The sequence below is a fragment of the Paroedura picta genome, chromosome 7 (assembly GCF_049243985.1).
Source record: "Paroedura picta isolate Pp20150507F chromosome 7, Ppicta_v3.0, whole genome shotgun sequence".
In the NCBI taxonomy this organism is placed as follows: Eukaryota; Metazoa; Chordata; class Lepidosauria; order Squamata; family Gekkonidae; genus Paroedura; species Paroedura picta.
The window spans coordinates 89,165,796-89,192,843 of record NC_135375.1 but is presented as its reverse complement, the minus strand read 5'-3'; the positions used below and the strand labels follow the sequence as shown (position 1 = coordinate 89,192,843).

The window sequence follows — 27,048 nt, the reverse complement described above, 5'->3', positions numbered from 1 at the left end:
TGAGCTCTCCATTTTCTGCTAACAAAGAAGAAATTGCATTGCCCATCATACTTTGTCAAGACCATCTACTTTAGTACCCCCTATCCATTGCGAACACACATAAATCAAACTCATTTTCACAACTATCTATAGTAATTAAGAATGAAAATAATTGCTCTGATTTGGATGGCACTATTAGTATTTGGATGCAAGACACCAGGAAGAAGAAGAAGAAGAGTTGGTTCTTATATGCCACTTTTCTCTACCCGAAGGAGGCTCAGAGTGGCTTACAATCTTCTTCCCTTTCCTCTTCCCACAACACACCCTGTGAGGTGGGTGAGGCTGAGAGAGCCCTGATATTACTGCTCGGTCAGAACAGCTTTATCAGTGCCGTGGTGAGCCCAAGGTCACCCAGCTGGCTGCATGTGGGAGAGAGCAGAATTGAACCCGGCTCGCCAGATTAGAAGTCCGCACTCCTAACCACTACACCAAACTGGCTCTGGAGTTGCTGCACAGAAGTAGGCAATGGCAAATAGTCTTTTTGTCACTTGCTTTGCACATTCTATGTAAGTTGGCTATGACTTCTCACCACTACCAAACAGCAACGTAATGGCTTCTAGGTTTACCAGTTCAGGGTTGGGAAATTCCCAGGGATTTTGAGATGGAGCCTAAGAAAGGTGGAGTTTGGGGAAGGGAGGGAAGCTCAGCATGGATGTGGCCATTTTCTCCAGGGGAACTGATCTCTGCAACCTGGAGTTGTGATTTATGGAAACTATAGCCTCCAACTACAAGAGGCTAGAAACCGTAGTGTAGGAGTGGGCCAAACTGTGGCTCTCCAGATGTTTATGGACTACAATGACCATCATCCCCTGCCATCTTGTAGTCCATGGACATCAGGAGAGCCACAGTTTGGCCACCCCTGCCCGAGAGGCTTCTTATTAGCCCTATACCCTATCACCCATTAAATACTGCTGTGCTCAGAAGATGCAACCACAGCAGTCAGATGGCTTTTTCACACACTAGCCTCAGAAGGAGGAGGGGGCAACTGAAGTGGTCAGGAGGGTGAGGGCTGTGAGCCACTCCAGACCTTCTGTTGGTTGGAAATCCCTGCTCTAGGCAGCAGCTAGAGATCTTCCACTATGGTTTCCAGATGACTGAGATCTGCTCACCTTGAGAAAAACCTTTGGAGGGTACATTCCTGCTGAGTTCCCTCCCGAGCCCAAACCCCTCCCCCTCTGCTCCACCCCCAACATTTCCAGGCATTTCCCAACCCAGAGCTGACAACCCTACCAAGGCCTCCCACCCTGTTTCCACAGCAGACAGAATATTCAAACCTAGGTCTCCCATGTCCTAAGTCAGTGGTCCCCAACCCCTGGTCTGGGGACCGGTGCCAGTCCGCAGATCAGTCGGTACCGGGCCGCAGCTCTTCCTTGTCCTCCTCCCCGACTGCTGCCTCAGGGGCTGCCCTGCCACTCTGCTGCCAGGTCACCTTTGGTGCTCTCCAGTGGCAGCCATGGCTGGGGCTCCTCCTCGGTGCGACACTGCACAGCTACTGCTGGCAGCGCCCCCCAGCAGGCAGCGGGAAGTCAGAGGCACTGGAGGGAAAGCATGTGGAGCAGGGACTCAGGCAGCGGCAGCGACGTCCCTCAGCAAAAGACTACCCCCCCCCACCGGACCACAGTAAAATTGTCAAGCGTTGACCGGTCCCCAGTGATAAGTCCTAAGTCACCTCACAGGGCTGTTGCGAGTAGAAAGTACAGGACTGGAGAAAGATGTACACTGCCCTGTGTACTTTGAATAAAGATATAATACAATTATTTTAAAAAAACAAAAGGAATGTTAAAAATACCCTCAGTAAAACCATTTCCTTGATAATTCACTTTATTAAGTTCATTTGTATACAATGGGGACCCTAAACAGATTGCATTGTTCCTTCCTACCTTTTGTTTTAGCCTAACTCCATCCTTGCGAAGGATGTCAAACAGGCTCAAAGTCACCCAAGCAGGCTTCCACAGCAGAGCAAAGAGGATTTCAAAATGGGTCTCCCGGATCATATGCTTCAAACACTGCATTGCACTTGAGGGGATAGAAGCGATGCTAAATGATGGCAAGGATTTTAAGAATTGCCCAAAGCTGGAGAGGGAATTACTTTTGGGTATATAGTCATTAACCACTCCCCCCTCTCCTACTCAAAGAACTTTTAGCATTACAGAGAATAGTTAAAAAAAGAAAGAGGCCAGAAAAGGCAGGATGAGGAATCAGTAAATTGACAAAGATTAAATGTACTTTGGCAGGTTTCAGCTCTCCCTTGGCAATGATTCAGTATATGTGACAAAGGAAACCAAGCAGCAGAAGTGTTGTTGGCAGAGCTTAGCTATGCAAAGGCAAGTACAGCACCAGGTAGCTTAAAAGAATGAGATGGCTTTATTATAAAGAGAAACAACTTTGCAAAGCAGACAGAGTCCTACATTCTAAGCGTCTCTGACTAACAATGTGTCTCTTCAGGAGGCAAGCAAGTAGGAACTATGCTCAAAGGAGCAGGAAGTCTCCAAATGGGCAAATGAAAATGTAGGAATATTTGAAAAGTATCAGGAAGTCCCTATTCTAACTATGCTAAACTCACATCTCCTCCAATGCCCCCTGTAGGATATTCTTCCTATATCTTTGAATCATGCACATGGCAGACCTTGCATATTCCAACGAGTGCAGCTTTTGAGTATAAGAGAGACTCAAGCTAATGCATGATTATTGATGCCCCAATCTTATGCAATCAGTGTCCATCGTGTAAGCTTACTTGTCCCTAGCTATTCCAAGCTTGGCAGCTAAAATCTTGCCATAGCTGCTTGTGAAGAAAACCAGGAACATCTTGTTCAAAACTGTGAAGAGGCAGGTCTTTGGGATATCAAGAATGGATATGTTATCAGCTATGACCTTTCCACAGCAGTACCGACTGGGTTTCAAAATGGACCAAGCTGAGCTTTGCCAGCGGACTTAACTGAAAGACTTCCGCTTCTTTTGATAGATGAGGCCCACGGGATGTTCGCCTGGCCTCGACTCGGGCCAGGACCTTTTCAGTCCTGGCCCCAACCTGGTGGAATGAGCTCCCAGAAGAGCTAAGGGCCCTGCGGGATCTACCAGCTTTCCGCAGGGCCTGTAAGACGGAGCTCTTCCGCCAGGCATATGGTTGAGGCCAGGGCAGCTCTCCCACTAATCCATCAGAGGATCGAGATCATTGTTAGATCTATTGTATTGGTGCCACCCTCTTCTGAATATTATTCTCTCTACCAGGCTGAACTAAGATCAGAATTGTGACCACCGCCGCTATATGTTATATGTAATTTTTGCTGGTGTTAATTGGGGTTTTTATGGGGATTTTATTGTGTTTTAACTATTTATGTTGTAAACCGCCCTGAGACCTATTTGGAGAAGGGCGGTCTAAAAATTAAATAACAATAACAATAACAATAACAATATAAGATCCATCGATGGCTGCTCCCAAATCTGACCTCCGCACTTTATGTTTGAGGGATTCCTCCTTCAAAAAACAGAAAAATGAGAAGTAGATACAACTGAAGCGGGGTCTTTAAAAGATGGGACAACAAAACTTTGATAAGTCTCCAAAGAAGTAAGTGACTAACGGGCTTCATACACCAGGAGAAGGAGCATGTGTTTTGCTGTGCTCTGTGAAAGGAATTATTTGGGGACTAGCAAAAAAGCACATTGTCATTTAAAATACAATGGACGCGAGCCTTCTCTCCCTGCGACCTGGGCAGGCCTGTTAAGGCCTGGAGAGGCCACAGTGGGCCTTCTCAGGGCAGGGGGAAACATTGGTGAGGACTCTCCTCCTCCCCCCTTGCTGTGGGCTGGCCCACAAAGGCCTGGAGAGGCCACAGTGAGCCTTTGGGGAGCAGGGGAAGCACTGGTGGGGGTTGCGGCCTTCCTCACCCCCCCCCCACTGCATCAGTGAGGCCAGAGCTTGCCTTCCTTCCCTCTCAGGCTCTGGCTGCAGCCCCACACCCTCCTCCCAGCTCAGCTTGCTGGCTGCCTTACCTCTCACATTCATTCAAGCGGAGCAGGCTGGCAGTGGAGGGGGATGCAGCCAGGGGCAGGACAGCCTACCTGAGTGGCTGTTCATTGGATGGCAGGTAGTCGCAACTCCTCCTACCACCCTTTTCCCGTTTTATTTATGGTACAGATTATTCAGCATATGTTACATTTTAGAAAGTATCTAACTTGCATTAATGGAGAAAGACTAAGAGCAAGCGACTCTCTCCAGTGATCTCAAGAGAACAGAGTAGAGTGTTCAGTCACATGCCTAGGCCTTCCAGAATAGACTGCTACTATGTAATGCTTGCCCAGTCCTGGAGGGACACAGCTAGCCCAATCTGGTTAGATTTGGGAAGTTTAGCAGGGTCAGCTAAATGGCATCCCCCAAAGTAGTCCAGAGTTCTAAATATAGGAGAGAATGGCAAACCACTTCTCTCCATCTCTTGCCTAGAAAGCCATTTGGGGTTGCTGTAAATTGGCCATGACTTGACAGCATGTTCCATCACTAGGTAGCACTATTCCAGGTCTGAGGAGGGATGCATTGGAACCAAGCAAGGCACCAGTTCTGGAAAGCAGATTAGATTCAATGCAAAATCTGTACAGATAATTAAATGAGGAGGTAACAAAAGATTTTTTTTAATTGGCTGGATAAGCCAGACATATGGAGGTTATACAGGGTTTCAGGAGACAGATGCATGTTTATGAGTTCAGGTTTAGTTAATAACATGGCCTGAGGTTTTGCCAACATTTTTGAATGCACAGATGAACAATCTGCCTTATGCTAAGCCAGACTCTTGGTCCATTTGGTTAGTATTATCTACTCATACTGGCAACAGCATTCCAGGGTTTGGGGCTGGGGCCTTTCATATCAATATTCATGTCAACTAGTATCTGATCTCTTCAACTGGAGACATCATGGACTGGACCTGGGACCTTTTCAGTAACAAGCTCTACCACTGAGCCATGATTCCTCTCCATTACTTTTGAGAGAAGCAAAAGAAAAACTGAGATAGGTTTAAAATGTGTACTCTTATATCATTGGGTAAGTAGGCTGTTTAACTTAGATCAACCACTAGTGCTTCCCAAAATTAGTCAGTCTGTTTTGACATTTAAGGACCAAAGAAACCAAAGATCTCTGCCCTATCTCTGCCCTATGATTGACATTCAAAGTTTCAAGAAGACAGGGGAACAATACTTGTAATTGACAGAATGGGCACGTCCATAATATTATTCAACTATTGAGTTATTAAAATGGACTGTGAAGATTTTTGCAGCATGACTGAACAGAGGTATTGGTTCATGGAGGCACCGAGATCTTTTGCCTTGTTTTAGAATAACCATGATCTTGGCACCATGTTACATGTGCTGGTCTTCATTTTCAGGCAAAAAAAATTACTGAAAAGATCAGAGAATGAGACGTGGAGCAGAGTGTAAATTTCTTATAAAATCCTTCAGGGAATCCTCTGAGGCACATCTTGTGAATTTCACCAGATCATTATTAACTCAGCCTGGAGCTGGTTTCAGGAGGGACAGTATTGTGACCTTGCCCCAGGCATAGAAATAACTAGATACAATCCTGAGTTACATCAAAATATAGAAGTAAAAAAACAACAACCCAGTATGGTGTTTCACTTCAAGATGATCTCCTAACAACTATGCCCAACCTGATCCTTGTTTTGACTGTGGTCTACTTAACTGAAAAATGATTTTACATGTACAGGGTGAGCTCCACTTTACTGCATTTCCCTTCCACAATTTTGTTGTGATATATGCAGATTGCCAGCAATTTTTTTTAACCATCTGGTCTCTGCTTTCCCATCCCACCGCTTCTCTAAGCAGGGAAAGAGGTAGGAGGAAAATGCTCTCAGCCCATCCAGGAGACTTAATACATTATAAAACAAACTGATTTTTACTTGAAAGGAAGGGGGGAGGCAGGCTATCAATCTCATGGGCTCAGGGGAAATGCTAAAGAACCTATTCAATTTTTTAAAAGACCAAGTTCAGCCCCAAGAATCCTTCCTCAGCCTTATCAAATTCTGCTGGGAAGTCTCAGGTCAGTTAGGCCAAGGCTGCTGGGAGGAGGAAGCTGAACTTCTAAGACAGGCCTGTCCTTTTTGTTCTAATTAAAGAACAGTCGAAATCTTTAAAGAAAGCTAAGGGAGGTTTCTCTACATTGCACGGTACATGTGGGAGATGCCACTTTTCTGGACCACCAATCACACTGTACATCATAATGCAGATTGAAATATTTTGCTACAAAACAGGGATACTTCTTGCATGCAGGAAACAAAAAGTGTCACTGGAAAGCAGTCTCTGGGCTAAGTTTCTGAGCACAAGTTCTCCACCCCCCTGGATTTGGGTTCTAATACAAAATCATCATCCTTACTTTGCATGTACGAGGACTGAGAATCTCTCTTAATGGACCTCTCCTTCCTGGCCAATATGCTAGAAAGGCTTCTTTTCTTCCAGAAGCAACTCAGGGGCTAAAAGTCTACTGCTCCTAAAGCAGCCTCACCCATGGGTGCCAAGACACCCGCTAGTATTTCCTTTGGCACCGGCCAGGCTGTGAAGAAAGTAGACCAGGCCACTGTCAGGCATGGCTCATCCTTCCCCCCAATGGAACACCCAGCAGTTTTCAGCATCATGGGAGTGGGGGGTCCTGGTGATCTCTAGCTACTCTGGTCACGGGGTGGCCTGAGGCACTTGCAGCCTTGTGCCCACTCTCTCACCAGACAAGCCAGTGACTTTGGGCAGCTGCCGTTGCAGTAGGGGGGGCATTGCCCCATCAGAGGTGGCTGATGCCACACAGGCATCTCTGAGTTACCTTGGCCTGGGTCCCACCGTGCACGTAGCCTTGCAGATGGGGGGAGTCAGTTCAAGTTCTCTTCCTAGTCCCCTTGCATGGGGGCTTGAGGGCAGAGGAGGAGCTCACAACACCCAGTCACTGGGACCTGGGTTGACAGCATTGATGGCAGGAGAGGGAAGGGTTCCGCCTCCCCTCCAGGAAGCACAGAGGCATCTGCCCAGTGGCATACTGTTGACTCTACAGTCCATCCATGTGGGTGTTCCTCTGTACATACCCCTCTCCCCAGCCCATGGGGCCTTGCAGGGAAGACACAACAGCTCAAAGATGAGCAGTTGCTGTTCTTTGTAAAGCTTGTTTCTCCAGTACCCGGCATTACATCTTATGGTACACAAGGCCATAAAGTGACATTTATGTCGGATCCAGCCCTAGAAACAAATGAGTTCAACACCTCTGGTTTAGTGCTTTAAATGTAAAAAAAAAAATGCACCTGAAACCAAATGGACAGCGAGTGCAGATCTTTCATCACTGGGATGAAATGATGCTCTTATCCCACACCCATAATAGCCTGGCTCCTGCATTTTGGAAAAGCTGAATTATCCACACTGTTTTCAGAGGCAGCCCGTCATCTAACCTGGATGTAATCAGAACATCGATCTGTGGCCAGATCATGCTTCTCAAGGCACAGCCATACCTGGCCTATCAGCGGAAGCCGATAAAAGGTGCTACATGCCACACAGGAGATCCGGGCCTCCAGCTGCAGGCCAGGATCCTGCAGTACCCCCAAAGTACAAACCTGTTCCTTCAGAGCAGGGGCTGCAACCCCCTCCAGGACAGACTGACATCTCAGTCCTTGAGCAGCATTGTGATTGCCCAGGAGTGCCTCAGTCTTTGTCTAAATTGAGCTGACCCTCATCCATCCCATTACCTTCTCCAGGTAGCTCTGTTTAATGGAAGCGCCACTTAAGCTGGAGAAATGGTCCATGGAGGATGTCTGGATTCAAGCCAATATCCACCAAGACCCCAACGTCTACTAATGGCTTTTTCACATGCAGTAGTACTTTGTGTTATTCATTTATTCTTTCCTTATGGCATTTGTATTCCACCCACCCTCCAAACACCTCAGCGTGGAATATACATGGGGCTGTATACATCATAGAGCTGGAAGGGGCCATACAGGCCATATATTTATTTATTCTATTATATATACAGCCCTCCCCTGAGGCTCAGGGTGATTTACATAAAAATGCAGAAAACAGTACATGGAACTCAGCTTTTCACATATCAATATCAATAACATTAACATTAAACTATAACAGAGGTAACAGTATATAATGCTGCAAACAGGTCCAGAGCAGAACACATGGGTGGATCTCTGGGAGGGAGGGAGGAGCGCTGTAGATGTTGCTGATCACCTGATCTCAACCAAATGCCTGGTGGAAGAGCTCTCTTTTGCAGGCCCTGCGGAACTGTTTTAGCTTCGTCAAGGCCCTGATCTTCTCCGGGAGCTCGTTCCACCAGGTGGGGGCCAGGACAGAGAGGGCTCTGGCCCTCATTGAGACCAGGTGAGCTTCTTTAGGGCCAGGGATCATTAGCCGGTTGGCGGTGGCGGAGCATAACGATCTTTGAGGGGCATAAGCAGGGAGGCAGTCCCTCAGATACAGTGGGCCCTGACTGCGTATGGCCTTGAAGGTAAATACCAGAACCTTTAGCCTGACCTAACCTAACCTCTAGTCCAACTCCCTGACTATTTTATCTCAGAAACTTGCAAGATGGATTACTGTGGGCAAATTCAAGAACTGTCATTAGACCTAACCAAGGTCCATGTTGTTCAACACTTTCTTTCCAACAGCAGAGCTTCTAGAACTACTGCTGCGCACCACCAGAATTCTTCAAAGGTACCCTGCTCATGTACACGAAGAATTCATTTGTGCATCAGGATTAATATCCATTTGTAGATCTATCCTGTTATTATAAGAAAAGCACTTGTCTAGGGACTTTCTTTTGTGAGTGCTGCCTACCTCACCAAAGAAAGCTGCAGAATTAACCTCATGGAGTTATATTATTATTTATCATGATGATAAAATAGGGGGATGGAGCCTATGCACTGTTCTGAGCAGTGAATGAAGGGCAAGATGTAGCTATAGTTTAAAAAAATACTCCTAATGTTTGAATAAAATGGCCCATGATATATGGTTCCTTGAAATCTTGAGGGTAAGTGGGAATGAAGATGGCAACAAAGAAACAAAATTTCACTCAAATCAGACTAAAAGAAAATGTTCATTGTTCATCTACTGAATTTATGCCTCCTCAACAAGCCAAAATCCCAACAGGCTGATGGAACCAATTACTAACGGAGTTTTCTAGCCCTTTTTTTAAGCTGAAAAAGTCCCCCTTGGTTTATATGCGGGTATTTAAAAAAGCAGCTTCCAGACAAGACTGGAGGGTGGGAGACAAGTATATTTGCCTGAAGAAGCAAAGGCAGGAACAGCAGAGAGGCAGCAAGCCTGGGAGGGAAAGAGCAGTCTCCACCTCCCCCCCTTGCCTTAATGAGGCTAGCATGAGGCTAGCACATGTTGCAGGAAGCTCTGAAGCCTCTGTCTCAGAGGGAGAGCAGAGAGCAGAAGGAGGAAACGCCCCTAGAGGAAGGAATAAAGGCAAGAGGAATCAGAGGGAAAGAGGAGGGAGGAGAAGGAGGAGGGTGGGAAAAAAGGGGTAAAAATCCTGCCCAAAACAGGAGGGAGGGGAGGAAAGGAGAAAAAGCTACTATCCAAACACGACCCTTGGCTTATATGTGAGTCAATAAGTTTTTCCAGCATTTTGTGGTGTAATTAGGTGCCTCGGTTTATATGCAGGTTGCCTTATATGCGAGTATATATGGTAGTGAATTGCCCATGAAAAACAGTAATGCCCTACGCTCAATAGGGTCCTATAGTTTTTTATGGGCGACTCACTGATTGGTCCCAGTCAGCCAGTTTTTGGCTTGTTGGGGAGGTATAAATTCAGTAGATTGAGACTAGGGGCCCCTGTACTCTGCAAACATTTGGGAACTCCCCAATGTAGACTCGCAAGCCACATTTTTCCTCAGCCAACAGCCACGCGGAATGATGAGAATACCCAAAGGAATTCACACCCCAGCAGTCTGTTCCAACCACTATGCCCTACACCTAAATCCAGAGTTGTGTGTACTCCATGCTCAAAATTCTGTGACACAGAAATCTGGGACCTGAATGGATAATGCAAATCCAATATGCCTTCTTGGGTTGAGCTTTGCTAAGGACTAGAAACTTGCTTTAAAAAAATGAAACCAGAGATTATCAGTAACACTGAAATGAGTATCCATTTCCACAGGGTCTTTACAGCTTCCACTGTAGATAGGTTAATTTATTCTGCAGACTGACTAGGCTATAAATATAACTGCACCTTTGCTCCAATCTGAAGCATGGCCATATCCCATTCTTGCCATAACAGCCACTATCATCTGAGCTGCAGGAAATTAAATTTTTTATGAAAATCAGTGAGGGGAACAGAGTAGGCACCGTTTCGCACCAGGGAACTCCAGATAATTAGATAACATTTAGGCAGCATGCAGATGTCATATTTAACCACCGTTAAAGGAAAATATGCAGATACCCTGCTTGTTGCAAACACCTTATTCCTTGCCCCCACCCTTCTTCACGTACTGAGAATTAGTTTATGCATTTATTTTCCTGTCACTAATCACCATCCTAAAACAAGGGGTTAAGCCAGACTTCTGCTTATTAGGGAGAAAACGAACTGTTAACCCATGTGCTTGCATTCATAGATCACAGGCAAATAAAGATAGTGTTAAACTACATTTTTTGGTGTGGAGAGCCCGGGAAGGAATGAGAAGTCTGTGTGGGCCTTGCAAAAAGCCTGGCTTGTGTGTACTAATTATGGTTATGCCCAATGTTTGAACACAGCCCTATTAAAGTAGAGATGATACTCAAGAGGTTCATGATGTCACAAGGATGCCAAGAGTAAATAGAAGCTGGGAGCCCCCAGGGAATTGTGGAAGGAGAAAGCCATCTCCCAAGTACTCCCCACCCCTGTCCAGCAATCTATAAACTCCTAATTTCCCTTCTTCCTTCACTTCCTTTAACAGTTTAACTGATCCTCAGATGCTCTCAGTACTCTCTGCCTCCTGTTCAGTCATCACCAGAGCTTTGGAGGGACTTTTCTGGTTTCCTTTTGAGCTAATTTACAAGGCCTTGTTTTTTCTTCCATACTAGGGAAGCCTATCAAATACGTACTTTGCTTGTGGGAGGCCTACAGCTCACTCCTAAACAGAGTCACATTCTTCAATGCCTATTAGTATCAGTGAATTTAGGAGAGCCTCACTCCGCTTAGGATGGCCCTGTTAGTTTGCTACATTCTTGATCATGATTAGGGGAGCCAATTTATTATGAGGAGAAGTGGTTATGACAGCATTTTTTCCACATGGGAATGCAAGGATCACATGCAACTGCTGGATCAAGTCCCCTTTGAAAACAAGCTAAAATTGTACTCATTTTTCTCGCCCCAAAATGAATGATAATGGCTGCTTCAGAGAGCAGGAACTGAAGTTCTTAAAACATGGCCAGTTGCTAGCAGCATTTTGTTAGTGTGAGGGAGCCCTCATACCTGCTTGGCAAAAGTCTTGGGCCTAGTTCTTGTGCAAAGTATCCTACACATGAAGAAAGGGTATTCTCACCATGCAGCTGGACGGTGCTGTGATCCCTCCTGGGCCAGATGCAGATTTGGGAACATACTCCTGAGAAAAGGAAGAGCTACAGACCACCTTGAGGGAAGAACAGAGGGGGCTCAGGTGATGCCCAGCACTGCAAGACTAGACCCAGATCTCCTAGACCAGGGGTAGTCAAACTGCGGCCCTCCAGAAGTCCATAGACAGCTGTCAGTTCACTAGACCTGGAGGCAACCAGCTCTCTTTCCTGTAGGGCTAGACTCCAGACCACTGGCCCTCCATTTTCTCCCCTCAGCAGCAGTGAAGAGGCAGCACTATGGCAAAGAAGTGTTTGCGGCCTTTGTGCTGCCATTCCTGAGCCCCATGAGTGCTCTGCTTGCAAGTACATTCTTACAGAACTGGGTCTCAACCAGGCCGTAGCAGCAGGTGTCACTTAACTCCCTTCCAAGGTATTCCAGCTCCCAGCTGAGAGCATCTCGCTCATTCAGCCACTTCATAAAAGCTAGCATGTATCTGCAAACCTGGACCTGGTGAACCTCAGGCCCATTCTGCACATGTTAGGTCATGCACTTTAGAAGGAGATTTTCCTGTTCCTCACAGGGAAATCCAGCTGCAAAAAGCATACTGAAATTTCATTACCCAATATGTGCAGAATGGGCCTCAGACTGTGTGAGACCCAGGCTTTTTTAAGTACCTTGAAGGGAAGATTAGAACCTCCAGGTAACTACGTGGATCTAAGAATTGTCAGCTCCTGCTTGGAAAAATGGTGAGAGATTTGGGGGTAGTGCTTGGGGAAAGCAGAATTTGGGGAGAAGGAGTTCAGCAGAGATGTCATTCCACAGAGTCTACCCTCCAAAGCTGTCATTTCCTCCAGGGGAGATTCTCGGAGAACTTGGAGGATGGCAGGCCTGTGTGGATCTTTATTGGTGATCCAGTTTGATAAAGTGGTTAAAGAGCAGCGGCTTCTAATCTGGTAAACCAGGTTTTATTATCCGCTCCTCCACATGCAGCCAGCTTGGGTGACTTGGGCTCACCACAGCACTGATAAAGCTGTTCTAATACAGCAGTAATATCAGGGCTCTCTCACCTACCTCTATTGTGGGGAGAAAAAAGAGAAGGCGATTGTAAGCCACTTTGAGACTCCTTCTGGTAGAGAAAAGCAGCATATAAAAACCAACTCTTTATTATTATTCTGGAGACTATAAACAGGACTCAGCTGCTAAAAGCTAACTAACTGCAAGCCACTAATGGTCTAGAATGGGAATATACATCCCAAATAATACTGGCAGGCACACAGGTAAGAAGCTGTTCTTTGGTAAATGATAATGTTTGATTCTTAACCTAGCAGAAACACAGACAAACTCTTCTCCAGAAGGTAAGACTAGGCAGCTTGGTGTAATGGTTAAGAGCAGCAGGTTCCCATGTTGCAAGCCAGGTTTTATTCCTTGCACCTCCACCTGCAACCAGCACCAAAGAGTTTGTTTTTTGCTTTTTAGCATAACCTTTTTAGAGGGATCAGCTTACATTCAGGCATCTTCCTTTGGGGGCAAATGCAGTATTATCTGTATCAGTCTCCAAAACCAACCACATTAGGACTTCATTTTAGGATAAAGCCCAAAGAAATGTTCCAAGGTGGAATCTGGATTCTATTCTCAGCTTTTATTTGGTGACCATATTTGAAAACAGAGACAGAACTGTGCTAAAGCTGCATCAACACATCACTGGATATTGCGTTATTATGGTACTGTTAACTATCATTCATCCCTTATTTGTCTTGTCCAAACAGCTGTGAAGGATGTAGAAGTCAGGCTGGGTCTTTTGTCACTAGATATGTTTTTGGATGACCTGAATTTCAGCCTATGATCTGGTTCTGGGCGTCCAGTGCTGTCATATCCTTTTCAGGAACCCATACATGATATATAAAGCACCACAGCTTACCATGGATGGGGCATTTGGATGACCTTTACTTTGAAAGAGTGTGCAACATCACAGAGGATGGTGTTTCACCTTCTTACCTACTGCTACAGACGCTACATTGTTGGTGAAAATTGTTCACATTTATAGTCTATACAAAATATACAGTAGAGGTGCAATCTAATACTCCTTCAATCAACTCCAACAGTTTTACCAAAAAGACTCACCTATCCCTTTGTGTGATGGTTTTTAATTCAAGCAAAAGCTGTATTTGAGATGCTGGAAAGTATCTTTTTAAGGGGTACATGAAAAAGAAAACTGTCAGCAGCTAAATTATCTAGAACAGTGGTCACCAACCTGCAGGCCGCGGCCCGGTACCGGGCCGCAAAGTCCATGGCGTTGGGCCGCGGCTCCCTCTCCCCGCCCCCCCCGCAGTAAAAAACTTCCCAGGCCGCAAGCTTGTGGCCCGGGAAGCTTCTTACTGCGGGAGGGCGGGGAGAGGGAATCAGGGCCGGGCCGCGCGGGCCGATGCCGGGCGTGGCCAGCGCGGGCACAGCCCGATGCACGGGCACGGCCCGCGCGGGCGCAGCCCGATGCCCTACCGGTCCCTAGCCTCAGAAAGGTTGGGGACCACTGATCTAGAACCATTCCAAACCACTTTTCCCTTCACCAGTTTGCTTTGATTCCAGTCGCCTCCTAATGGGATGGGTTATCCGCATGTCTTCCTTGCCAGGGTTTAGGGGTTACCCCTAGAGGCCCATCTACTGAGCACACAGTAAGCCCTTTCTGAGGGACAAAACAGATGCAGCCATGCATATATGATCTAGCACTAGACTCGGGGACAAACTACACATTACTATCTGTAACATGTAGTATCCAGATTCCCCCAACCTGACTGCATATAGAGTATTGACTTTGGTCAGGAAACCAGCAAAGAAGGGAAAGTTGAAGCCCCTTTTTCACCTGCACTATGGTCCCAATCCAAATCAGAGTCCTGAGCATTCTGGAAGCAAGTTTCCTCGTGACTGACATGTGACACTCTTAGTCAACTAAGACTAAGGAGAACTCAAAGACTACACATTACAATACAAATCATAACATGTAGTTTGGCCTTTATATGCTAAAATAGCTGCACTCAGCACAGAAGTACTGTGTTGACATATATGAATACTCTCCTACTGAAAAGAGGAAGGCAGGCAACATGGTATAGCCAGATCTTGTCAGATTTCAGAAGCCAGGCTGGCTTGGTACTTGGATGGGAGAGGCAATAGAAACTACCTCTCCTTCTCACTTGCCTTGAAAGCCCCTTGCTGGGTTCACCATAAGTCAACTGCACCTTGACAGCAATTTGCAGACATACAGACTACCAGTCAGAGCTCCCGTTCTCAAAACTGGATTAAAATTAAATCACCCCTTTCCAACCAACAATACAGCACTTCTTTGAAATGGGGCATACCCTGCATGCTACCTTGCCTCAATCATTTCTGATTGATGGCTCAATAGTAACTTACTCCACATCTGGGCACTGTCCATATATGAACAACAGTTTTCCACGATTGCTTGAATCTTCCCATGGTAACTAAATGTAAATGGCTGATTTGCATATTACATTTGTACACATTAAGCCTAAAATGTTCTATGTACTGTACACACACAAAAGTGTGAGCAACATCAGCAGGACAAATGTTGCATTTGCAAGTGTTTAAGTGATACAGAAGGGAAGCCAGAACTGCTTTCCTACTAAGTCTGCTTCTAGCAGCAAACCCAGGTTTGCTACTGGGTAAAGAATGAAAAGGCCCAGCACTGTAAAAACTGCAAAGCACAGAGCGATTATCTAAACCAGGGGTAGTCAAACTGCGGCCCTCCAGATGTCCATGGACTACAATTCCCAGGAGCCCCCTGCCAGCATTTGCTGGCAGGGGACTCCTGGGAATTGTAGTCCATGGACATCTGGAGGGCCGCAGTTTGACTACCCCTGATCTAAACTGTAGGAAAGAGATTATCTAATTTTGATTTGGTTGGAAAGCTCATCTGTAACCACTATGCCACAATTCCCAAAGGTCAGTCTTCTCCCACACTCAATGAACATTCCAAAGCACATCTCTCCACACCCATGCCCTCATTTATCTCCACACCACCACAACCCCCCCTCCGCACAACACACATATTCAATCTCATGCCCTTCCAGACTAGACAACCCCTCCCCTTACTCTTCCCACTGCCAAGCTCTAGCGCCTGTTGTATTCCTCGATACAATGGGCTTTGCACCTAGTAACCTAATAATACAAATGTTTGCTAGAGTTTAATATGAGCTAAGGTTTAGCTCCCAAAGGTGGTTCCCATGATTACCCCTGGGGATCATAGTTATCCTCATTCATATGAATTACGAGGAGGTTTGCAGGTCAGAGGTTGTAACTTCCAGACTGCCTTGAACTGTGACACATCTCATTACAGAAATGACGCTTTGGTGCCTGTGCGAACGCTGGTTGCTTTCTTAGCTTTTTTCCACAGAAACATTAAGAGGATCAATCCGCTGCATGGTATTCTCCCAATATGGGGGGTGGGGGAATCTCGGGAAACCTGGTGGACCTACCCACTGCATGTTAATTGCCATCCACCTAAGCGCATATATTGCCAGATCTTCAGCCTCACTACCGCGACTCCTTTCCAGTGGCCATTCATGCTGCCAAACTTCACTTTGCCTGCCAGTTAACACACGGCTAGTGAAAACCCTCCGAAAGAGCAAGGACCAATCTCAGTTTCTCCACTGCCTTTCTCTCAAGGGTCACTTTTAATCTGATCACAGTCCAGGGTGGAGACAGCAGCAGATCAACAACTTGTGTGTCTTCTTGCAAATGGATGCTAGCCGCCGCACAGAAAACCAGAGAGAGCAACACACCCACTCACAAGGACGCTGATGCGCGACGGCACCGAGCAGCACCCAGCCACCAATATATCCAACTCCGAAATTACAGATGCAGCCAAACTTTATTTCCCTGGACCTTTCCTTACCAACATGCTTCCCGCATGTTTCCCATGTTCAGACATATCTCGGCTTTTTTCCAGCCTTGATATGGTAGATGAAAACAGCCTGCGCTGGAATATGCAGGCAGTTCAGGGGCTCCCACCATGCACACAAAGAAACCACAAGGAAACCCCCAAATGCCTCCAGAAAACACTCTCACCTCCACCCACGCCCCGCACGGAAACGGGAAAGCAGCTCAAGCGGCAGGATGTGGCCGTCACATACAAAAGGGGAGAGAGGCACAGAAGCGCAGGTCCCCGCATTCCAAGGAGACCACCCCGCCGCCACATGCAAGCGCATGGCAAACACGTCCATGCGCCCTGCGTGCCGGAGAAGACACACACCCACACAATCCCACGCTGTCCCTCGCCAGCATCTGCAGGCATGCCTCTGCAGACCCCAACATGCGCTTGGGGGGCGGGGGTCCCCCAGCTTTGATTTCTACAGAGCTACGAAAGGGTGGTTCAAAGTTCCCTGGGATTAACCCCCTCCACCCCCCAAAAAACATACCACATCCAGAACCCGCGTTCCAAACCAGCCGCGCAGTTTCCCCCTCCCCCGCCCGCAATCTGCTCCCATAAACCGCCTCCTTGCGTTTCAGAGCCAGCCTTCTTCCCCCACGAGCCCTCCAATTCTCCCCAAACGTGCCCACCCCTACCCCCAAAAAGTGTGTGTGGGGAAAATCCCCCTGGCCTCACCCGCTCCTGGCTTCCTCTCCTTTTCCGCCCCACGAGGCGATCCAAGCTAGGAGTCGCAATATCCACTCGGGCTGCCGGCGGGAGCCGCCGTCTCCCTGCGGGGCATGATGCGCTCCGTCGAACCGGGGGTGGGTGAGTGGGTGGGCGCCGGAGAGTGCGCGAGCGAGGGGCTCGAGCGCGCGATTGCGATCTCCTCCTCGACCCCTCCGCTCGCCCCCCAGGTCTAGGCTCGTCTGTTTGTTCCACGGGAAGAAGAGGAGGAGGGGGGGGGAGAGCGGGAAGGGGGTCGCCGATGCTGCTGATGCGAGGCGGGGAGGGGGGGGGTGATCGCGCAGGCGCAAGGCAGGGGGACACTCCGCGCCGGCTCCCCCGCGCTTCCCGGCTTGTGTGTGCCTTGCGAGCAGGCACGGAGGAGCGGCCCTATAGGGGAAGGGGGCGTGGCGTGGCGCGCCGAGGCTGGAGGGTCTCGGCCGGGGGCTCGGCGCAGCCATCTCTCGCGCGCGCGCTCCAGTTAGCCCGGGCTCGCCTCGGGTCTGGCTCGCAACCTCGGGCGCCGTCGTGCCAAGCCAAGCAACGGGCTGTCTCTCGCAAGGAGCCCCATGCTGGATCAGCCCACCGGTGCTGCGGCCAGGCCAGCGTCCCGTTTCTCATGGGCGCCGAGCGGCCACCTTCGGGTGTCCCCTTTGTCCGTCCGGAATCGATCGCCGCTTTGCAGCTCACCTGCCTCTGGGTCTCTCTCTCTCTCCCTTCCTCCCTCCCTCCCTGCTCCGCATGGCTTCGAAATCCATGGCTCCCCCGCCCTGCTTTGCCCGTAGCTCGCGTGGAGCCGATATCTCGCCTTCCCTTTGGCTCCCACTCTCTTGCGGGGGGTAGGATCCTGATCTTGGGCGCCACCATCTCTGCGGCAATACCCGCGGCGGGATTCCTTCCGGCTACAAGTTCATTTCAGAGGGGGCGGCTCTTGTCGGTCCGTTGCAGCAAAATCAATCGCGGGGGGATCCACCTTAAAGGCCGAGGGGTAACTCTGTTTCGGACCGCAGAACACCAGAATTTATTCCAGTATTAAGCTTTCCGCCGGCATAGCTCAACGACGCCGACAAAGTGTGTTCCTCTTTAAGGCCCTGTTGAACTCCCGCTCAATTTGACTCTAAGGGTGTCTGAAGGGGGTGGGGGAAGCAGAGAATATCAAACCCTGGGAGAACATAGGAAGGAGAAACGTGTAAACTGGAGATGTACTTCCAAGGGCTTCTGAATCGACCAGTCAGGTCATCATGGCTGCTTTCATGTGGTGGTTTTGCTCTGCCATGGCTCCAAATGAGAGCAGTCTGTTCCAGAGGCATCTGCACAATAGCAGCCATTCATGCACTGATCAGACTCCCCCCTGCTTTGCTGCAGTCTTTCCCAAACCTGCTTTGTTACTAGCCCTATCCACTTGTTCTTCCTGCCTTTACCTGCCGTCTGGTGATGGGGTCCACCTCAGCCTTAAAAGGTCAACTTACTTTGGCTGAGAGAAGCCAGACGCAACTAGCAGCTGGAGCAAGCAGGCTGGAAGGCACCCAGGACAAGCAGAGTGGAGCTGTAGGCTCTCCGTTTAGTAACAGAGTTTGGCAGTCAGGTGAAGCCAACATCAGCACCTGAGACTGGGCTTCTGGTTGGGTGGAGGTGAGGAGCAAGCCAGGAGTAAGGATTGGACAGGTGGACCATTTAAGGGCCAGGGAGGAGCAGGCATCTCTGCTCAGGCAGCCTAGAAGAGTAAAGGGTGTGGAAAGAACAGGTCCTGCAGGTCTCCCATTGCATGAAAGATCAACAGTGCAGCCTTGACCAGGGCAAGTGTCACATGTGCATACATCCATTTGTAAGAAAGAGCTAACATTCATTTACTCTGGACATGAAGTGGAAAGAGGCAACACTCATTTACTCTAGACTGTTGTACCTGAGGAAGTGGGCACGCACATGAAAGCTCATACCTTGAATAAAACTTCATTGGTCTTAAAGGTGCCACTGGTCTCTAAATTTGTTCTGCTTCAGACCAACACAGCTACTCACTTGAATTTATACTGTAGACATGAAATGGATTACCACTATCTGGATAAATGTAGGGTTTTTGCTGCACATTTCAGCTGTGCATGCATGGGATATAACATGAGAATTACTCAACATGCATATAAAGAAATCTCAAATATACATTACACAGATTGTACAAATGTTCACTGTAGCTTGTGACTTTCTGTAAAGATCACTGTCAAAGTAAATTTGCATTCCGTGTGGACAGGAATGGTCAGGTATGGTTATGGCAATTTTGCCCTCCTTCACAGGATTTCTCTTTACCTTCTTTTTTTGCCCTCCTTCACAGGATTTCTCTTTACCTTCTTTTTTTGCCCTCCTTCACAGGATTTCTCTTTACCTTCTCTTTACCTTTTTCTTCTTTGATCTTTTCTCTGGCTGTCCCACACAGTGTTTTGGCTGTATATTGTGAGATACTGATGCAGTTTAGGGAACTGAGAGGAGAGACTAAATTCTTCCTTTTTGTCCTGGTTTGATAATAGCACATGAGAGTCTGATGGTGGTTCAAAAATAATAAACTGTTTTATTTAACTTTGAGGGGAAATTGTTTGGTTAGAATCAGATCAGCTATCCGACTTATGAGATGAACAGGACAACAGGAATGAGGTAACTTTGTATACAAATAAATGTGGATAATTTGTTACAAGTAACTTTCTGTTATTCTGATAGGTAGGCCTTTAAAACTTGAGAGAGATTTCTTGGTAGACTCTACTTATATAAGCATAAAACTCTTTGTCTCACAGACACGTAAGTTGGTAAAGGATAGAACATTAAACAAGTTCCAGTTTCTTTCCCAACCCCATCTTTTAGGAACTATTTCCCTCAGACTTGTTAGGGATGGGCTAAGCATCCCACTTCACTAATTCAGGATCCTTCTTGATCCTCTCACAGTCTCGTAGCCTTCCTTCCCAGTCAACTGTCAGTTTTAACTGTCAATTCCCAACTGACTCTCTCAGCTAAAGAATTCTATGTGAATCCACTGTCACTCATAGCTCTCAGACCAGGTTTGTCACAGTGGATTTTTTAAATCTGACCACATTGCTGCCATTTTATAGCAGTCATCCCCTCATGACCACCATTTTATTTGTGCACCCCCCCCCCCCGCAGCATTTTGCCACTTTAAAACATTAGTAGCTACTATACTGCTATGGAGAAACTACAGGTTTTTAAAGCCTGAAGAAAGTGTGAGAGCAAGTCTCAAGTGGATGTTCCTTTACCAGTGTGGAATGCCTCTGCAATTGAAAGAGTGATGAATGTACATCAGAGAATTGTTAGCACACGACAGCAATGCATGTTATATTTTTAGACCTTTGGGGTTTTCAGTTTTAAAATGTGTAAATTAAATGTGTTGACTTGCCATTCAAATATGAAGCTCTCTTCAAAGACAGACAGTACTTATCCAGCTCAATACTGGAGGGATACTAAAGTCATGGTCTGACTGGATGCGAGTCAGATGGCTAATTATCCATGAAAAACATGGCAGTTACTAATTTGTACACACTGAAATAAGATAACACAGAAACATTTAAATTTGTACTTTGTTGTGTGTGTGTGTGTGTGTGTGTGTGTGTTTATGTAGGAACCAAAAAGAGACCCAGCCAAGCTGGCTTAAAAACAGCTAGGTAGCAAGCCTGACCATTGAGTGTCCATATCTGATAAAAAGAACACTGACTTTTGAAAGTTTATGTCCTGAAAATCTTGTTGGAATTAAGGAGAGGAGGAGTTGTTGTTTTTTACATGCCACTTTTCTCTATCAGGAATCTCAAAGCGGCTTACAATCACCTTCCCTTTCATATCCCCACAACAGGCACCCTGTGAGGTAGCTGAGAGAGCTCTGATATTTCTGCTTGGTCAGAACAGCTCTATCAGTGCTGTGATAAGCCCAAGGTCACCCAGCTGGCTGCATGTGGGGGAGTGTGGAATCAAACCCAATTCGCCCCCGCTCTTAAACACTACACCAAGTTGGCTATTGGACTGGAATCTAGTTGTTCTACTGCAGGTTGACGTGGCTACTTTCTGAAACATATCTGAAGCCTATTCACAGGTGCTGTGGGAATCCTTTCAGTATGAAGATTAAGGCAGGTCACGTGTGCAGAGTGTAAGCTGAATCCCATGCCCTTCCAGATATAAAGAATGCAAACCTTAGCCAGTGCAGCCAATAAAACCAGATTTGTCAAATTCCTGGGGATCTGACATACATAGGCTGTGTTCAGCTTTGTCATAAGTTACACAAAACAGTTTGGTCACTTTAGATATGCTGTATTTATCATCATTGTGATAGTTTTATTGCTATAATTTTAGTATTTAGTATTACACCAGTTTCAGAGTGTGTAAGAACTCTTTCCTTCCTTCAAGCCCTTTCCTGCATATTTCTTTTCTTTGTTTGATTTTTATTAATAACTAAGTTTGTACTGATCGTTAAGGGCTGCATCTGATCTTTCATTCTCTCACAAATAATTTACAGGCCTGGAGCATATGGGAAAGAATTGCACCTTGTGCATTATCCTCATGGCAGACTCCAATCAGGCTCCAGCCCACATACAATCTCACTGTTATGTGGCAACTAGCCCATTGATTCAAGAGATGCCTGTGTCATCATAATCCATCAATGACTTCAGATGCCAATCCATATGAAACATCAGAAAGACATAGAGTTAAATGAAATAATAATATTTGACACACCCTCAAGTTAATTCCCATGCCAGTAGTTCCCCCGTATTTCAAACACACCTGTTCAGGAGTGGATACTGTGGTATCCATAAAGGAAATGGCACATAACAGTCCACTTGCTTCATGCGCAGGAGCTAATGAGATTTTTTTAAATTCTCCTGACCAAGAAAACAATATTCACATCTAGATTGCCTGGCTTGACCACATAACCAATATTCACATTAAGTTATCCAGCTTTACCTCAGCCCTTTGACATGCTGAATATTCCCCTGACCTGACAGCTTCTTCCTTGATTCTACCTGTCCCTTTGTCTTCCTACTAAGAGGCCAGATTTTTAAAAAGTTGACAACCATAGCTTTCCGTGTCTACTGCATTCTCTGTCCATTGTTTATTTCTACCTTGTGTTTCTCTCCTCGCCACCTTCTTTCAGTTACATTCCTGTGATGTTACAAAGACTGGTTTTACACTGCTGAGGTAAAAGGCAAGTACAAGCTGGCAGGATGTCATGTGGCTGTCCCAGTGGTCTTGGATCCGGTTTGCTTGGTTGCCATTTCAAGGGAACAGACTCATTTCTGAGCGTGGGTGGTCTTGTGTCACTTGCATAAAGAAACTGCAGCAGCAAGGGCTATTTTTAGCCTAAAGTAGGCCAGGCAGCCCCAGTAAAAGTCTGAACAGGAAAAAATATTCTTATAGGAGAAAAATCCTCCTCAAAAGCAGGGAAGGTAAATAAAAAAGATGACAGACACGTGTTCCTCCTGAGTAAATATGCAGAAAGGAGCAGGGGGAGGGAAGAATTTCCAGACACACTGGAATGTGTTTCCTAAGGAGCCTCGTCTCTTCCCCATAGGTAAATATAAATTTATCCTGTTTTGAACACAGGAATAGATCTCAGAACCTTTACTTTGTTGAGGAGTAATGCTTTGAAGTAAAGCCTCACAAAAGAAAATACAAATGTTAACCACATTATTATCTATGTACATCTACTGGCCTAGATAGGCCAATCAAAGTTTTGCAGTTGTTTTATGGATTCCTTAAGGTTTAACTCTAGTATGATGCAAGAATATCTTCTAGGGGAAAAAATGGTACGCCATTATTTTAATACACAATCGCATCAACCAGTACTTTCTTCAAAGCTTCAGAACTGAAGTTGAAGCAGTACGTTGTTGCTCTTGAATATTAAAAATAATAACATCAACTGTACCATCTGGCCCGTGTTAGTTATAAGATTCCCTTGTGACTCAGTAAGAAAGGCAGACTATAAATGAAGTAACAAAAGTAAGCAAATAAATTGTGATTCAGGCTTGAATTGTAGGGCTTCCAGTGGCTCTTTTTTGAGGGTGACCTCTGTGGGATTACATCCTTCCAACATCCTTCCCGCCACCCTAAACCCTGGCCTCCCACAAACTAGGAATTTCCCAATCCAGAAATGGCAACCCTAGGAAGAAAGGGAACAACTTCTTAAAATTTGAGAAATATTTATTTGGGCGAAGTTCTGATAACAATTAGCACGCTCAAATGCATAATTTTCCAAAACATTTATGTAAGTCCTTTGAAACAGTTATTCTCATTCCTTTATGTATACCCTACTCTTAAGTAGAGGTAGAGCATCTGCTTGGTATGAAAAAGATCCCAGGTTGAATTCCCAGCATCTCCAGCTAAAGGGACCAGGTAGAATGTGGTGAAAGATATCTTCCAGAGACCACAGAGATTCATTGCCAGTCTGAACAGTCAGTATTGACAATGATGGGCCAGTAGTCTGACTCAGTTTATGGCAAGTTCATGTATTCATGATGTCTCACTGATGTGTGTGCAATGATCCCATTTTATTTTTACAGCCAGTCTGTGAGGCAAGTTAGGTAGATTGACTGAGGGTTGCTATTGAACTGTGAGAACAATAAAAATAATACACTAAGGTCCTTAACTAGGTACTATTTACCAAATTCATGAAACTGCCTTAGGCAACCCGTTTTTTCAGTCCTTTCATATGCAAGATTTGCAACTTGAAAAAGCATATGAATGTAGAATAATAAACATCTAAGTTGTTAATCAATATTAGTTAGCAATGATTTTTTTCTGATTCTCAGTTAATAATGGCATAGCTATAAAACAAGGACTTGATATTTTCTCCTGAGGGTACCAGAGATTAAATATAAGTTTATTACCTGATTATAGCAAATTTGAGGTTTGCACATTTTTTGTCAATAGTGTCAAGGGAAACCAATATATAACTTCAGATAGATACCCATTGGTTTCATATTAGTTATTTATTGCTTTATACTAGTTGCTTATTGACTGAATATGCATTTGCCATGGGCAAGACTTCTAGTCTTTCTTTAAGCCAGGAACATTAACAGAGTCTCTAACTCTACACATTTATTTATGTATTTATTTAGGAATTTATATTCCACTCTATCTTTAAAAACGCAGGGTGGATTATACATAATACACAAAATCCCTATATTAAAAAGTTATTAATAATTAAATCAGTTCTATAACACACTAAAATCTTACCTGTTAAAGGAATACAATATAACAATATGATAATATTAATTAAATAGTAAAATGGCCATTGTGCTTTCTTTCACGGGTGGGGGGGGAAACATTCAGAACTACAGTGCAGGTTTGCAGCCTGGTGGGGTTGGTCAGAGAGGCCCACAGAATTAGATGTTATGTAAACTCCATGTACATAGATCAATTATTTTGTTGATGGCACCAGTAATGAATCCCGTTGTCTTTCTGTGACTTGCTGACCATAGCTAAGTGCCCAAGAATGACAGGTTTCCTCCTGAGAGGATTCTTTTTCACTGTTTTATTGCTTTCCACAGTCTTGAGGAGACACTACCCGTAATTCATTACCAGCATCACCAATGTGAGAACAATCTCTGGAGATTGGTTTTAGGAAAAAAATTCTTTCTATATGTTGAGAAGCACGTTGATCTTGCTGCCTTCTCCGTAGCTAGATTTAAACACTGAGTAATGCTGGTGACCACTGGAAATTTGAAGTGTTTTCAGGGCTTGTTCCTATAAAATTACTGGATTTTAAAGCATTCAGGAATGGAGGGATATTTTAATAGGCCCTGACTTATTTCCATGTCACCCATTCAATCCCTATACCATCATTAGTGGCAACAGACCTGTCTGAGGCCAGATGGCGTTTGAACCCCCACAGCTCTTGTATGTGTTGTATTGCAAGGCTGATCTCTTATCTTGTTGAGATCACAGGATGCAGAGACAGCCTACATCAGGCTTACCTATAGAAATCCTTTTTAACTTTGTTCACAGCTGGTCACCTTTTCAATTCACCCCAGCAAGCTACAAATTAGACTGGAAATAAGTATCCCCACCATATAAAAGATGAGGAAGAATTGATAGATGGGACATCGTAGGGCAAGTCAGCAGGTGTGAGAAAGATTAGCCCATCTTCACTCTTCAGAATACACATGTGTGAATATTTACATCCCTTTTGCACACTGAACTGTAAAAGGAAATGAGGTCGTCTGTGAAACATCCCTGGTTTAGCTGGCACCAATAGATATAGGCCCCAATTCTAAGATGGCCTCTGATCTCAGCCTGGGGTGAAGTCTATCTGACACGTCTTAATATTTGTTGTTGTTTTAGTGCTGGGTCTAGGCAGCACTATTTCAGGCTCAAATTATAGACATGGAATCCCCCCCTCACAGTTTTTAAAAATGAGCCTGAGCAAACTGAGAATGCAAGTGGAAGGACATAGAGATATTTTTCCTGTGATCATTTGTAAAGCTTAAAATCACCCTTCCAAGTAGCTCTTTTGCCCACATTGAGACAGCTATGAAACCTTACTTCTGTTACCATCACACACACCTCATGCATGAAAAAGTGGTTGGAAGAGTTTATTGTGAACGGGAATTTTCCAAGCTGGAGATGGTAACCCTAGTCAAACAATTCACCCAATTTGCTGTCTACCCAGGCTGGTATTTTTTAAAAATTCAGAGACAAAGCATACATGACTGGTAATGTAAAGGCCTCCATGCCTGTAGGTCCTTTGGGTGCTTTTGGAATTAAGAACAGGGTAGTAGTAGAAGAGCCTAATGCTGGGAGCGATCGAGGGCAAAAGATTCACTGCTGGTGTTCATTGAATAGCCAGGAGGACAATGAGGTGGAAAGATACATTGCACAACACCACAACAACCCTTCAGGCTAGGAACCTGAAAGTGACAACACAGCATCACATCCCCAACCATTTTGAGCCTTTGGAATTTTGAGAGTGGATGTTAAGCACCATCCCAAGATGGCTGCTATGGGAGGTGGAGCCAAACAGAATAGCTCCCTTCTCTTACTTCCTGGAAAGAAGAAAAGCCTGGAGAGGAAATGGAACCACAAACTAAGGAAATCCTAGATTTCTCCCAGTAGCTACGGCTGTTATTGCAAGCACTGAAAGCCCATTCATTAGTAACCAATAACAAACCCCGCCTTACAGTAGCTCCACCCACTTTTGCAAAGCTCAGTGGGCATTAAGGGAGGTATTGATGGATGTCATGGTACCCATGGATACCACATTGGGGATTGCTGGCTTATACCATAGAATTTTGGGGGGATTCTAGAGAATCATACAATGTGGCTACGTCACTTTTGATTACAGAGCTTCAAGAGATGTTGCAGTATCACAAAGCACCATTTTATCAGGTCTCTACTTCAAATCTCCTGTTGTTTGCTAGTGCTGGATTGGAAACCCTAGGTAGTAGGTACCATCACAAAATGGCTGCCATTGGAGGTGCAGTTAGCAATAAAATGGCTGCTATGATGCCTGGGACCAATCACAAAATGTTTGGAATTTCAGCCCAGGCTTCAAAATACAAAGGAGACAGCTGTTTCTACATGGATGTGTCCCAAAGACACAAACAAAATGCCTTTTGAGTTGTGCTGATGCACCTGCTTCCCCAGAAAAGTGGAGGAAAGCCTGGATTGGCTTTTTCTTTAAAGAAGAAGAAATTGAACATAAAAAAAGACAGATGAGTACCATAATGCCGGTGGGTCACTGGGGGAATGTGTAAACTGAGCCTACTTCAGCAGGATGCTAACATGAGTGGCTGCTTCGCTATACTAAAAATCATAGCCCTGTACATAGAAAACTAGCTGTTAGGGAGAAAACTATGCAAAAAATCCC

The 27,048-nt window shown here is 45.6% G+C and overlaps 1 protein-coding gene across 2 annotated transcripts in view; it reads right to left on the bottom strand.

The window, feature by feature from the left end:
• Positions 1–17,386, bottom strand: part of PLPPR1 (phospholipid phosphatase related 1) — a 117,126-nt gene extending 99,740 nt beyond the window's left edge. Inside the window, exon 1 of one of the 2 annotated variants that reach the window (XM_077345346.1) lies at positions 17,172–17,386. The gene's annotated coding sequence lies outside the window, so the exon portion shown is untranslated. Of the gene's footprint in view, positions 1–16,633; positions 16,654–17,171 lie in introns of those variants that run through there. The other variant, XM_077345347.1, reaches the window with a different exon arrangement.
• Positions 17,387–27,048: the final 9,662 nt, after the last annotated feature.